We start from the raw sequence: 15043 nt of genomic DNA on the forward strand, positions 1-15043 counted from the left end.
GGGAGTCAAAGATTAGGCCCAAGAACTAGGCCTCCTTTACAACTTCGGTGGGAGTGCCATCTAGAGATAGTTCAGGGTCATTATGTGGCTTATATATTCTGCAGAAATGTATACAATTAGTTTTGGATTTAGAAAATTTAGAGTCGTTTTCAAGACACCATTTATTTATTTTGTTTAAACACAGCTGCAGTTGCCGTTCAATAGCATGCATATTTTTACCACGACAAGAAATACAAATGTATTAAAATCATCCACAAATAACGAGCCATCAATTGAATCGTTTAAAACGTTTCATAAACCGTTGATCTTGATGCTAAAAAGTGTGACTGACAAAATACTGCCTTGTGGAACACCCTGATCCTGATTGTAATGATAAGACAGGGTAGAACCGACGCGGACTTGAAATTGTCTGTTATTTAAAAAATTCCTTATAAATTGAGGCAAACGACCTCGCAAATCGAAATCATGTAAATCTCTCAGAATGCCATACTTCCAGGTTGTGTCATATGCCTTTTCAAGATAAAAAAGATAGACACAACATGTTGTTTATTAATCAGGGCGTTTTTCACAAATGATTCAAGACGCACTAAGTGATCGACAGTACTTCTGTTTTTCTGGAAACCATATTGTGTATCTGTGATAAGGTTTTTTGTCTCCAAGTACCAAACAAGTCGATTATTTATCATGCTTTCCATGCTAGTTAATGAAATCGGACGATAATTGGATGGATCCGAATGATTACGTCCAGGTCTAGGTATTGGGGTGAGTGAGTGAGTTGATATTTAACGTCACATCGGCAATATTGCAGCCATATCGTGACGAGAACATACATGACAAAAAAGAATTTATATGCATATTATAAAGACCCTGTCTACGAAGGACAGTAAAACCACCACACTATCACAGTTAGTATTAAAAATAGCGTGGATATTAGTATCACTATTTGGACAGTACAATATAAAAACTGGCCATAGATCGCCAACAACAGAGGGTAGATCACCATACTAGGGACCTTGGGGACTTACAGTACCTCTGCTACCTGCATGGTCCCTGGCTGGAATTACACCATCCCCTCAGCTGTTGGCGACTGTATGCAAGATTAGCCATAAATTAAAATGACACATATTCTACAATTAAAATATCTCAGGAGGACAATACTTTTACGGTACTTCAACCTCCTTCGAGGATACAACCACTAACAATTTTAGCTGCTAATTCAACTTCCAATTATCAAATACTTATTTATTTACATGTCAGTCAATAAATTCAATTCTTTTAAAAATGCAATAATTAAATGAGAACTTACGTTACTAAAAAGGTCCTTCATAGTTCTTGATTTAAAATAATTGTCCCTTGTGATGGAATATTCATCATAGTCAAGCAAGACATGCTTGACAGTGATTATTTCATCACTTGGGATGCAGAACAGAGGATCCTCACCTTTCAAAAGATATCCATGCGTATACGTACTGTGGCCAATACGACATCGTAGTATAATGACCTCTTCAAATCTGGACCGACATCGCAAGTAGGTGTAACCAACAAATGGTTTCATTGCTTGTAATTTATTTATACCTACTTGGGTGTCCCACTTCTTCTGCATCAGATCACGGATGTAAGATCTAATGGTGGATTTATTATCACTGTAAGGAATAAGAAGTGGTGTCAAAGATTTGTTTAGCGCTGCTATAGCAGCAAGGTCAGCCAGTGCGTTACCAGAGATTCCAACATGGCTGGGTAACCAACAAAAGACGATGTCGTATTGGCCAGTAGCAAGATTATTATACAATTCAATCATTTCAATTAAAAGTGGATGTTTGCAAGAAATATTTTTAATAGGCTGAAGACAAGAAAGAGAGTCTTCTTTATGTTTAGAGAATCGGGATGTATCATATACTGTTTACGATTAGGGTGTCTTTGAATATATTTAAAAGCTATTAATATGGCGTTTCCTTCTGCTGTAAAAATAGAACTATTGTCTGGTATTTAGGTATTGGCATTACGCCATGGGGGAGAAAAGTTACCCGATGTCCAAATATCATCAAAAATATTTAGAAGAATTTCTAGGCAGGATTCTGGTATGTGCTTCAGGAGTTGATAATGTATGCTGAAACGTTTTCCTTTCATCATGGCACTAATAAACTTTGGTTCATCTCGCAGCGAAAAGGAAAGACGTCTTGAGGATTTGGATGTTTCATCTGGAAATACTTGTTTTAACAATGATTCATGGGCACGATTTCTGATGATCGAGGCTGTTTATTTTTCACCAATCAAACTAAATCCATTTGCCATTTCCAAAGCTATATCTGGGATTTGTGGTCACCCGTCTCCGTAGTGGTTCGCTTCTTGTGGAGTGTGCACTGAGACAGCAGTCTCTCAATTTGCTGTCAGTGAAAACATTTGCAAATATTGAGGTTGCTATGACTGTGCGCAGGTCTCTGACCTCTTGTCGAGGCATTGTTCGTGACAGTGGTCGTTGCCTGTCTGACATGTCTGAGGATGAAATCACTACCGAGTTGAAAGACCAGGCGGTAACTGCTGTCAAACGTTTTACAATAACGAACGATGGTGTTATCATTAACACCAATACATACTTAATGACTTTTGCTCGTTCGTATCTTTTAACATCGGAGTGGAGGTGTATGTCCCCACTCCACTCCGATGTTATAAATGTCAAAAGTTTGGACATGGTTCAAACTCATGTCGGAACTCTCCTGTCTGTCATCGTTGTGGTGACAACCATGATGGCACTGACTGCCAGAAGGACCTCAAATGCTGCAATTGTAATGGCACTCATGCTGCGTTTTCCAAGTCTTGCCGGCAGGTGTACCGTATTCTACAGTTGTTGCTTGCCCCAATACTAAGTCTGTTCTGTCAGTTGCATGTCAGGCAGATCTCACCTGGGTTGCACCTGACAAACACACTTTAATTGCATCAGATTCTACTGTTGATAAACATCATGCAACATTAGCTTGCCAGATTGAATCACAAACAATATCTCCTGTTGTGAGAAAATCCTTGTCAAAAAGTAGATTACAGACAAAAAACTGATCGAGTACAAAAGGGATCATGTGATCCTGTAAAATCTATAACAAGTTTATAGAAATAGAAGCAGCCTCGGAAGGGGAACAGTCGGTGCCCAGTACTACCACCTGCTATAAAATGAACAATAACTCCTTAATCCAATGGAATTGCAGAGGACTTAGGACCAATTTTAATGAAGTACAGTTACTAGAACAGGATTATAAACCATCAGCATTTAGTTTTCAAGAAACGTACCTGAAACAAACTGATAAGTTCGAATTGCGTAAATACCATTCTTATCATTCTTTTTTCACCCCTCTTCCATATTGGTGAGACATGGTAAAATTCATAGCAATGTTCCTCTCAAAACCAATCTTCAGGTTGTTGCTGTTCGTCTTACTTTACATATAACCCTTACTCTTTGTTCCTTGTATATCTCTCATTCTTCCATTCTCCATCAGAATGATCTTCAAAATTTGTATGAGTGAGTATGTGAGTTAAAGTTTAACGTCACATCGGCAATATCTCAGCCATATCGTGACGAGAACATTTAATACTAAAATGAAATATATATAACTATCTATTATATAAAACCTGTCAACGAGGGACAGTAAAACAACTAAAATATCACAGATGAGAATATAAAACTAGTAACTATACCGAAAACAATTTATCTATAGAGGGCAATACAAGAGAAAAATGGACTATAGATTGCTAACAACTGAGTGTAGATCACCATACTAGGGTCCATGGGGACTTACTGTACCTTTGCTACCTGCATGGACCCTAGCTGGATTTACATCATCCCCTCAGCCGTCAGCAATTTTGGAAATCTAGCCATGCAAATAAAAACACACTTATGCTACGATTAAAAACGTGAAAGTTTGAATTTACTTTGAATGTTGTCCCCTCTCAGGGGGACAATAGTTTTACAGTACTTCAACCCCCTTTGAGGATACAGCCACTAAGAAGCACAGTTACCAATTTAAACTTCCAATAATAAAATATTTATCTATTTACAATTCAGTCAATAAATCTAATTCTTTTGAAAATGCAATGGTTAAATGACAGCTTGTGTTATTAAAAAGATCCCTCAGAGTTCGTGAATGAAAATACCGATCCCTTGTGATGGAATACTCAACACAGTCAAGCAGGATATGCTTGACTGCGATTCTTCCATCACATCATCGCATGTAGTTTATTGATACCTACTTGGGTGTGCCACTTCCACTGCATCAGATTACGGATGTAAGATCTAATGGTGGTTTTATAATCACTGTAAGGAATAAGAAGTGGTGACACAGATTTGTTGAGCGCTGCTTTAGCAGCAAGGTCAGCCAGAGATACCAACATGGCTGGGTAACCAACAGAAGACGATGGCGTATTGGCCAGTCGCAAGATAGTTATAAAGTTCAATAATTTCTATTAAAAGTCGATGTTTACACGCTAGGTTTTAATGGCCTGAAGGCAAGAAAGAGAATCAGAAAAGATTATATATTCTTTATGTTTAGGTGATGGACAGAATCAAGAAGATTAAGGTTGCTTTTACAGGCTCCACCGTAGACGATGGAACCGTAATCAAGTTTTGAACGGATCAATGATCGATAAAGTTTAAGAGGGTAGCTTGGTCTCCTCCCCACTTACAATTAGAAATGACTTTCAACAAGTCAAGTGCCTTCAGACATTTAGTCTTAAGGGATTTGATATGGGGAAGAAATGTTAAATGTGAGTAAAAAATCAATCCCAAGAACTTGGCCTCTTTAACAACGTTAATAGCAGTGCCATTTAGAAACAGCTCAGGGTCTTTATGTGGTTTATATCGTCTACAGAAGTGTATACAATTAGGTTTCGATTTCTCAAGACACCATTTATTAATTTTATTTAAGCATAACTGCAGTTGCCTCTCAATAGTACGCATATTTTTACCACGACAGGAAATATTAAAATCATCCACAAAAAGTGATCCGTCAATCGAATCATTTAAAACTTTGGATAAACTGTTGATTTTAATGCTAAATAAAGTAACAGACAAAATACTCCCTTGTGGAACACCCTGGTCCTGAGTATAATGATCAGACAGGGTAGAACCCACGCGGACTTGAAATTGCCGGTCTTGTAAAAACTGTGATATAAAAAGAGGCAAACGGCCTCTCAAACCAAAATCATGTAAATCCTGTAAAATACCATGCTTCCAGGTCGTATCATAAGCTTTCTCAAGATCAAAGAAAATTGATACAGCATGTTGTTTATTAACTATAGCATTTTAGCAAAGAATTCTAAACGTACCAAGTGATCAATGGTACTACGATTTTTCCTGAAACCAATCTGAATATTTGTTATAATGTTATTGGTTTTAAGATACCAAGTTAATGTATTATTCACCATACGTTCCATGGTTTTACAGACACAACTCGTTAGAGATATTGGTCTGTAATTAGACGGATCAGTATGATCCCGGCCAGGCTTTGGAATAGGGACAACAATGACATTACGCCATGAAGTTGGGAAATTCCCCGACGTCCATATTTGATCAAAAATTCCTAAAAGGACTTCAAGACATGATTCGGGCAAATGCTTTAGGAGCTGATAGTGAATATTATCGGTTCCTGTAGCTGTATCATGAGCTTGCCCAAGGGCAGTATGGAGCTCATGCAACGAAAATAATTCGTTACAATCTTCACCATTGTCTGAGTTAAAATCGATTCGTTTCTTTTCCTCTTGTTTCTGATACTTTTGGAACTCAGGGACATAATTTGATGAAGAGGATTGTTTGGTTAAAGTTGCGCCAAGTATATTTGCCATGTCAGTTTTATTAGTTAATATGGTATCCCCGTCCTTCAGATGATGCACAGTAGATTTGGAACCTCTGCCCTTTATTCTTTGGACCATATTCCACACCTTTGACATTGGTGTACGTGAATTTATTTTGGAAACATAATTTCGCCAAGACTGACGTTTACCTTGTTTAAAAGCACGTCTAGCCTTGGCGTTAGTAATTTTGACTTTGTCTGGATTATGAACTGTGGGATGTTTGCGAAAATATTTTTCGGCTTTCTTCCTACATTTTCTGGCCTGTTTACATTCGTCAGTAAACCACAGTTTACGAATATGTGGAATTGCAGAGGACTTAGGAATTGTTTTGTCAGCAATGGCATATAGTATATCCGAAAAGGACTGTATGGGATCTTCACTGTTCTTAAAAAGACCATGCTTCAAGTGTTCAGCACACAGTGTCTGATATAATGACCAATCAGCCCTAGGAAAGTTCCGTCTTGATACCGGTGAATCATCACCAGGGTTGATTGTTTTCAGCATGGTGGGGAAGTGATCACTCCCACATAAGTCATCATGGACCAGCCATTCAAATTCATTGTATAAGTTGGAATCAGCTAGTGATAAATCCAGGGAAGAGTACTTTCCCGTAGCTGGATGTAAATAAGTAGCTGAGTCATCATTGAAAATACACAAATTATTATCGGAAATTAATTCCTCAAGGATTTTGCCTTTAATATTAGTAGGCACCCGTGGCGAGCCACCTCCTCGTGGTGGGTGCTGGGTAACGCCAAGAGCTCGCCGACACCCCCGTAGTGGACCCGGGGGCATATGTGGTCCACCAACCTGTTGGCCGTGGGTTGCGGCCCTGTATCGGTGGAGGAGGGGATCCTGGTGGTTGAGGGCAATAGGAACCTGCAACCGTGTTCCTGTTGCTCAACACACCACTTTGGCCCTGACTTCTCCTAGACGGGAAGTAGAATTGGCCCGATTCTATCAATCGGCTGGTCACGTCATGCCCTGTGCATGGACAACGTTTATTTGGAATCATCACAGCATGGGAATTTTGATTACAGATTGTGACAACTTTATTTAATTGATCTTATATTTTGTCTAGAGTCTTGTGCCAGAAGGCGGTGGCTCATGGGCCAATCTGGTGATATAGACCTTTGAATTCTAAGTTTCTTAGGAAGATTGTCATGGGCCGGACCAGCCTGATATTTCTTCTTTTTGATTTCTTAGCTATTTATGTCTGTATTTCTGGAGTATAGCATCTCTGTAGCTCTGATCTTGTGGTTTGTTTTCCACTGCAGGATCGTCCTTGTTGACACTCGATGGCGGGTGGAGATCAGGGTTGCTGAACATCCTTTTAGTACCATGGCTAAACACATTCCCCCTGGTTCAAACGCGAATAAACGGAGACATCTTTCAACATCTTCTGATGATGAAGTCTCTTCAGCAGTAGTGGATTCATGGCCAAGAGGTCCATTGAAATTAAATCCCTTTGCTATATCTATGGGTATCAAAGGCATATGCGGAGAGGTAGCCAACGTTACACGCCTTCGTTCTGGCTCACTTCTTGTTGAATGTGCCGGGAGGCAGCAATCTGTAAACTTGCTAGGATTACAAAATTTCGTTGATACGCGGGTTGTTGTCTCTGTGCACAGGACATTGAACAATTGCAGAGATATTGTTCGTGACCGATCTCCTTGTCTGGCGTACATGACAGAAGAAGAAATTGTTGATGCATTAAAACTCCAAGGAGTAACTGCTGTTAAACGGTTTACCCGGAAGCAGGATGCAGATATCATTAAAACTAATACTTACATGTTTACGTTTGGACTGTCTTCTCTACCAAAAGCCATTAAAAGCTGGTTACTTTAACATCCCAGTTGATGTATACATCCCAAATCCGCTGCGATGTTTTAAGTGCCAAAAATTTGGACACGGTGCCAAGTCATGCACTCGTAAAACAGTATGCTCCCGTTGCAGTGGGTCTCATGACAACACTGACTGCACAAGAGACATCAGATGTTCTAACTGTAACGGTGAGCACATGGCATCGTCAAAATCATGTCCTAATTTTGAACTCAAATCAAGGATTCTTAAAGTCAAAATCACTAATAACCTCTCCTACCAAGACGCCAAAAAGTTGATACCCGCAGAGTCTCAAATTACTCCACTCCGAACATATTCAGCCACTGTTTCTTCCCTCGATCATGACCCGTGAAGGTCCCGAGGTACAATAGGCCTTCAGCAACCCGTGCTTGCCATAAAAGGTGACTCAGCTTGTCGTAAGAGGCGACTAACGGGATCGGGTGGTCAGACTCGCTGACTTGGTTGACACATGTCATCGGTTCCCAATTGCGCAAATTGATGCTCATGTTGTTGACCACTGGATTCTCTGGTCCAGACTCGATTATTTACAGACCGCCGCCATATAGCTGTAATATTGCTGAGTGCGGCGTAAAACTAAACTCACTCACTCACTCCCTCGTTCATCCTCCTGTAACCAAAGTTTCAACTTCATGCCAGCAGACATATCTTGGGTAAACGACACACAAATTACAGTCAATGAATTCACTCAGTCCTCTCAAAATGAGCAAAGGTCGTCGACATCTGCCTCACAGACTGAACAAGAACCAGAGACACAAATTAATCCAGGAAAGGTTAGTCAGTTGTCAAATAAAGAAAAGAAACAACTTCAGGCTCTTCAGCATTTAGAGGTACCATCAACGTCACCAACATCAGTGACGGTTCATAATCCGTTTGGACCTCTTGATATGGAGGTCACTCCTTCACAGCCAGAACGAGGGAGTAGACGTTCCTCGCGTTCAAGATCCCCGGTTGAACCGCCATGAACAGCACTATTAATTTAATTCAATGGAATTGTAGAGGCCTTCGGAATAATTTTAATGATCTACAATTATTAGCTCAAGATTTGAATCCATCGGTTTTTAGTTTACAAGAGACACACTTGAAAAGTACTGATAACTTTGAATTGCGTCGGTACAATTCATTCCATTCCTTCTCACCTCCAGGTGATAGAGCCACCGGTGGCGCTTCTATTATCGTGAGGCAGGATGTTATCCACAGCTCGGTTCCTCTCAAAAGCAATCTGCAGGCTATTGCTGTCCGTCTCACTTTACAGATCACCTTTACGCTTTGCTCTTTGTATATTTCTCCTTCTACAGCTCTTCGACAGTCCGATCTTCAGGATCTCTTTGACCAACTTCCTCGACCATGTATAATCATGGGGGACCTTAATGGACATAATCCTTTGTGGGGAAGTACCGACACCAACAATAAAGGAAAACTCCTAGAGGATTTCATTTCAAACAATAACTTATGCATCTTTAATGATGGATCTGTCACATATTTACATCCTGGTTCGGGAACTTATTCTGCACTCGATCTGTCCCTCGCAGACCCAACTGTTTATAACGAATTTGAATGGTCAGTTCACGATGACCTGTGTGGAAGTGACCATTTTCCAACAATACTTTCCGCTATAAATCAGAGTGATGACTCATCTGCCACAAGGTGGAATTTTAATAAGGCTAATTGGCCATTATTTGAGACAATGTGTGCTGACAACTTGAACTCTGCCGTTTTTGTTAATGTTCCAGATCCGATTCAGTTGTTCTCTGACAAACTGAAAAGTATTGCCGATGAAACTATTCCTAAGGCCTCTGCTAAACCGCATGTTCGTAGACCATGGTTTACTGACAGTTGCAAACAAGCTAGGAAGTGTAGAAAGAAGGCAGAAAAATATTTTCGCCACCACCCTACAGTTCATAATTTAAATACTTTTAAAATAAACAATGCCAAGGCTCGACGTACTTTTAAACAAAGTAAACGCCAGTCTTGGAAGACCTTTGTATCAAATATTAATTCACGTACACCAATGACAAAGGTGTGGAACATGATACAGAGAATCAAGGGTAAAGGTAGAAATTCCAGTGTTCATCATCTAAAAGATGGACCCGAGGTTTTAACTGATAAAATTGACATTGCAAACAAGTTGGGTGAAACTCTTCTTCCTCAAACTATAATACAAATTTTCTGAAATATAAAGATCAACAAGAAAAACGTAATATTAACTTTCATTTTGATAATGGTGAAGATTATAATGAACTCTTTTCACTACATAAACCTTATGATACAACATGGAAATATGGTATCTTAAGGGATTTACATGATTTTGTTTGAGAGGCCGTTTGCCTCATTTTATATCACAATTTTTAGCAGGCAGACAATTTCAAGTTCGTGTCGGATTATCCCTGTCTGACCATTATAATCAGGATCAGGGGGTTCCACAAGGCAGTATTTTGTCTGTTACTTTGTTTAGCATAAAAATCAATAGTCTCTCGAAAGTATTACATGATTCCATAGATGGGTCATTGTTCGTGGATGATTTTAATGTTTCATGTCGTGGTAAAAATATGCATATCATTGAGAGACAATTACAGATGTGTTTAAATAAAATTCATATATGGTCACTTGAAAAGGGATTTAAGTTTTCACAGATAAAAACCAAATGTATACATTTCTGTCGGAAATATAAGCCTCATAGAGATCCTGAACTGTTTTTAGATGGCTCTCCAATTACCGTTGTAAAGGAAGCCAAGTTTCTGGGACTGATTTTCGACAAACATTTGACCTTTTTACCACATATTAAGTATTTGAAGACCTAATGCGTGAAAGCATTAGATCTCCTAAAAGTGGTGTCCAATGTAAAGTGGGGAGGGGATCAAACTACCCTCCTTCATTTGTACAGATCACTAATCCGATCAAAGCTTGATTATGGTTCCATCGTGTATGGCGGGTCTGTCGAAGCAACTTGAAACTGCTTGATTCTATCCATCACCAAGGTTTAAGACTTTGTCTTGGATCTTTCCGCACTTCTCCTATTGACAGCATTTATGTTGAAGCTGATGAGCCTTTTTTAACCCAAAGACGTATTAAATTATCTTTGCAGTACACTACTAAACTATATTCGAATCAGACGAACCCTGCATATAACTGTGTATTCCATCCCCTCAATGAGGATCTGTACAACAAAAAGTTTTCTCTCGTTCCACCTCTAGGGATAAGGATTAAACCTTTCCTTTCGGCTGCTGGCATTGACCTAGAAAATATTTGTCCTTCTCGTCTGCTGTCTTCTCCTCCTTGGCAATTGGTTAGGCCACAAGTAGACCTACCCTTGACTATATTTAAAAAATCAGAAACGAATGAACTACAATATAAACAAGAATATAATCAATTAAAAACTAAATATAGTACATATAAATCCATATTTACAGATGGGTCCAAGGATGGTGGTACAGTAGCTTGTGCCACTGTCGTTGGATCCAAAACAGTATCTTCTCGACTGCCGGATCATACCTCAATTTTCACAGCTGAAGCAAACGCTATATTAACAGCCTTAAAATATATCAATAAACATTCCAAATATAAGCAGTATATAATCTTTGCAGACTCTCATTCGTGCCTTCAAGCTATTAAGGGTCTTTCTACCAAACATCCACTTTTAGTAGAGATTATTGAATTGTACAATGATCTTGCTACTGGCCAATACGACGTCGTCTTTTTTGGTTACCCAGCAACGTTGGCATTTCTGGGAACACACTTGCCGATCTTACTGCCAAAGCAGCACTCACCAAATCTATGACACCACTTCTTATTCCATACTCCGATTATAAAGATGTCATCCGATCTTACATCCGGGATCTTATGCAGAAGAATCGGGACACCCAGGTAGGTATCAATAAATTACATGAAATTAAACCCCACATTGGTTATACCTACTTGGGTTGTCAGTCTAGATTTGAAGAGGTCATATTAAGGCGATGTCGTATTGGCCACACTAGATATACCCATGAATATCTATTGAAAGGTGAGGATCCTCCGTTCTGTATCCCTTGTGATGAAAGAATCGGTCAAACATGTCTTGCTTGATTGTGTTGAATATTCCATCACAAGGGATAAGTATTTTAAAACACGAACCATGAAGGATCTTTTTAGTAATGTAAATCATCATTTAATTATCGCATATTTAAAAGAATTACATTTGTTATCCGATTTGTGACTAGATAAATATTTTATAAGTGGTCATTTGGATTAGTGACTGGGATTGTTAGTGGCTGTACCTTCAAGGGGGGTTGAAGTAGAGTAAAATTATTGTCCTCCTGAGAAGGAGAAGTCCAAAGGCATTCAAAGGTAATTTAAATTGACTGTCTATTTTAATTGTAGTATCCCTGTCATTTTAATTTTGGCTAAAATTCACTTCATCGCCTGCAGTTGAAGGGATGATATAAATCCAGCTAGGGTCCATGTAGGTAGCAAAAGTACTGTAAGTCCCCATGGTCCCTAGTATGGTGATCTACCTTCATTTGTTAGCGACCTATAGCCTGTTTTTATTTTCTGTATTGCCCTCTCTAGTCTAAATGTTTTAGATTTCATGATTAGTTTTAACATCAATATATCTGTGATAATCTAGTTAGTTTTACTGTCCTTTGTCGACGGATATTTTAGATTGATTACCTTGTTTTCATCGCTATATGGCTGTAATATTGCCTATGCGATGTAAAAATTTAACTTACTCACTCACTCACTCACTTTATTATTAGTATGGTCACTTCCCCATAGTGGATTGTGTCCGTTGAGGTCCCCCATAATGATACATGGTATTGGGAGCTGGTCATATAGACTTTGAAGATCTGATTGACAAATACTGGAAGATGGAGGGATATACAAACTGCACAATGTCAAAGCAATGTGTAAAGTCAGGCGAACAGCTACTGCTTGAAGATTTGTTTTTAGAGTAACAGGGCTATGTATTACGCTCTGATGAACGAGAATAGAAGCGCCTCCAGTAGCTCGTCCTCCCGGGGGAGAAAAAGAATGATAAGCGCTATACTGTCTCAAATTCAAGGTATCTGTATTTTTAAGATATGTCTCTTGGAGACACAGCGTAGACGGCTGAAAGTCCTGTATCAGCAATTGTACCTCGTTGAAATTAGTTTTTAGTCCTCTACAATTCCACTGCAATAGATTGGACTGGTTCATGGTGGCTCAATTGGTGATCTTCCACGCGAATGTGTGGAGGGTAAATTCCTCCTGCTGTCCTGTGAGGACAGACTGATATCCATATCCGGAGGCCCCAAAGTGTTTTCTACAGGAACTTCTGAAGATGAAGGGATGATGGGAATTGATTTTCTATTTAATTTTTTACCTTTCTGTTTTTGACCGTCGGTCTCTTTGTCAGACGATTGTGATTTGGGCTCAGGCTGTCTCTCAGTCTGTGATCCAGATGTAGATTGAGTTATTGGGGAAGATGGTTCTACAACTGAGGATAAGGTAATGGGTTTTGCAGAGTTAACCCATGTCAAGTCTGTCTGACAACTTACAGGAGATGTCATAACAGCGTGAGTGACGGTAGCAGAGTAGGTCTTATTTAATGGAGGTGTGGTTTCAGCTGTCAACAGTCTTTTTGCGTCAAAGTATGAAATATTCCTTTCACATTTAAGTTTCATTATTTTGGACTCCTTTTCCCAAACAGGACAAGATTTTGATGTAGCAGCATGAGGTCCAGAACAGTTTGCGCATTTGAACTCATTGTTGCAGTCTGTATTTGCATGTTGTTCACCACAACGATGGCATACAGCCGAACCACGACAAGAATTAGCCCCATGACCGAACTTCTGACATTTAAAGCAGCGAAGCGGGCTGGGGATATACACGTCCACTCCAAGATTGAAATCCCCTGCTTTGATTGAAGGTGGTAAGGATGCACGAGCAAACGTCAAGAGATATGTATTGGTATTGACACTGATTACTTCTTTCTTGACGGTGAACCGTTTTACAGCTGTGACTCCCTGATCATGAAGTTCAGTTACGATGTCTTGTTCTGACATGTCAGACAGGCAGCGAGCCCTGTCCCGAACAATGCCCCGGCAGGAATTTAATGTTCTGTGCACGGACACAGCAACCTCAATGTTGGCAAATGTTTTGATAGATAAAAGATTTAGAGATTGCTGTCTCCGTGCGCATTCCACCAGAAGTGAACCACTACGAAGACGGGTAACATTGCGGACCTCTCCACAAATACCTGAAACAGCCTTAGAAATGGTAAAGGGGTTTAATTTAAAAGGAAGATTGTCTGTTGCCTCAATCACTAAGAAACGTGCCCGGGAATCAGCACTGGAAGAAACACTTCTTCTTCATTCATCAATATTTTCAATTCGTCTCTTTTTTTCATTTCTCCATGAACCAGATGATTGGGGATCCATGATTGAAGGAAAAACTTCAGCATCCCTACTCCCCACCCACCATGGAGTGTCAAAAGGACGATATCAAATAGCATCGGATCTCCAAGATGCCGACACCAGGGATACAGGGATGGTATACTCCGGCAACTATGACACAAATAGCAACATTTGTATACCAAATGTATACCAAATAAATTGCCACGGTGGTTCTGCCCGTGACAACTGATTGGACACATATTGAACTTGGAGGTCAACATTGCCAGATTGGCCCATGAGCCACCGCCTTCTGGCATAGGACTCTAGGCATTAAATATATTAATAGTTTGGAAATGAAAAATCGAAATGGCCAAGACCAAATAAGTAGTTGAGTGTGCAAAAACTTTTACTATGCACAGGGCATGGCGTGACCAGCCGATTGATAGAACCGGGCCAGTTCTACCACCCGTCTAGGTGAAGTCAGGGCCAAAGTGGTGTGTTGAGCAACAGGAACACGGCTTCAAGCTCCTATTGCCCTCAACCACCAGGATCCCTTCCTCCGCCGACACAGGGCCGCAACCCACGGCAAACGGGTTGGTGGACCGAATATCCTCCCGGGTCCACTACGGGGGTGAACGGCTGAACGTTACCCAGCACCCACCACGAGGAGGTGGCCGTTCACGGGTGCCAGATTTGTATGACCAATTACCAAAACCCTGTATCATAATGGGTGATCTCAACGGTCATAACCCATTATGGGGAAGTCCTGATACCAACAGTAAAGGGAAAGTTCTTGAAGAGTTTATATCTGATAATAATTTATGTATACTCAATGATGGCTCTGACACATATTTACATCCTGCAACGGGAACATATTCTTCCTTAGACCTGTCACTCACTGATTCAAACGTTTATAATGAGTTTGAATGGTCAGTCCATAATGATCTTTGTGGCAGTGACCATTTTCCTACGGTACTTACAGCAAATAACCCTTCCGA

Source organism: Haliotis asinina, chromosome 1 (genome assembly GCF_037392515.1).
Source record: "Haliotis asinina isolate JCU_RB_2024 chromosome 1, JCU_Hal_asi_v2, whole genome shotgun sequence".
Taxonomy (NCBI): domain Eukaryota; kingdom Metazoa; phylum Mollusca; class Gastropoda; order Lepetellida; family Haliotidae; genus Haliotis; species Haliotis asinina.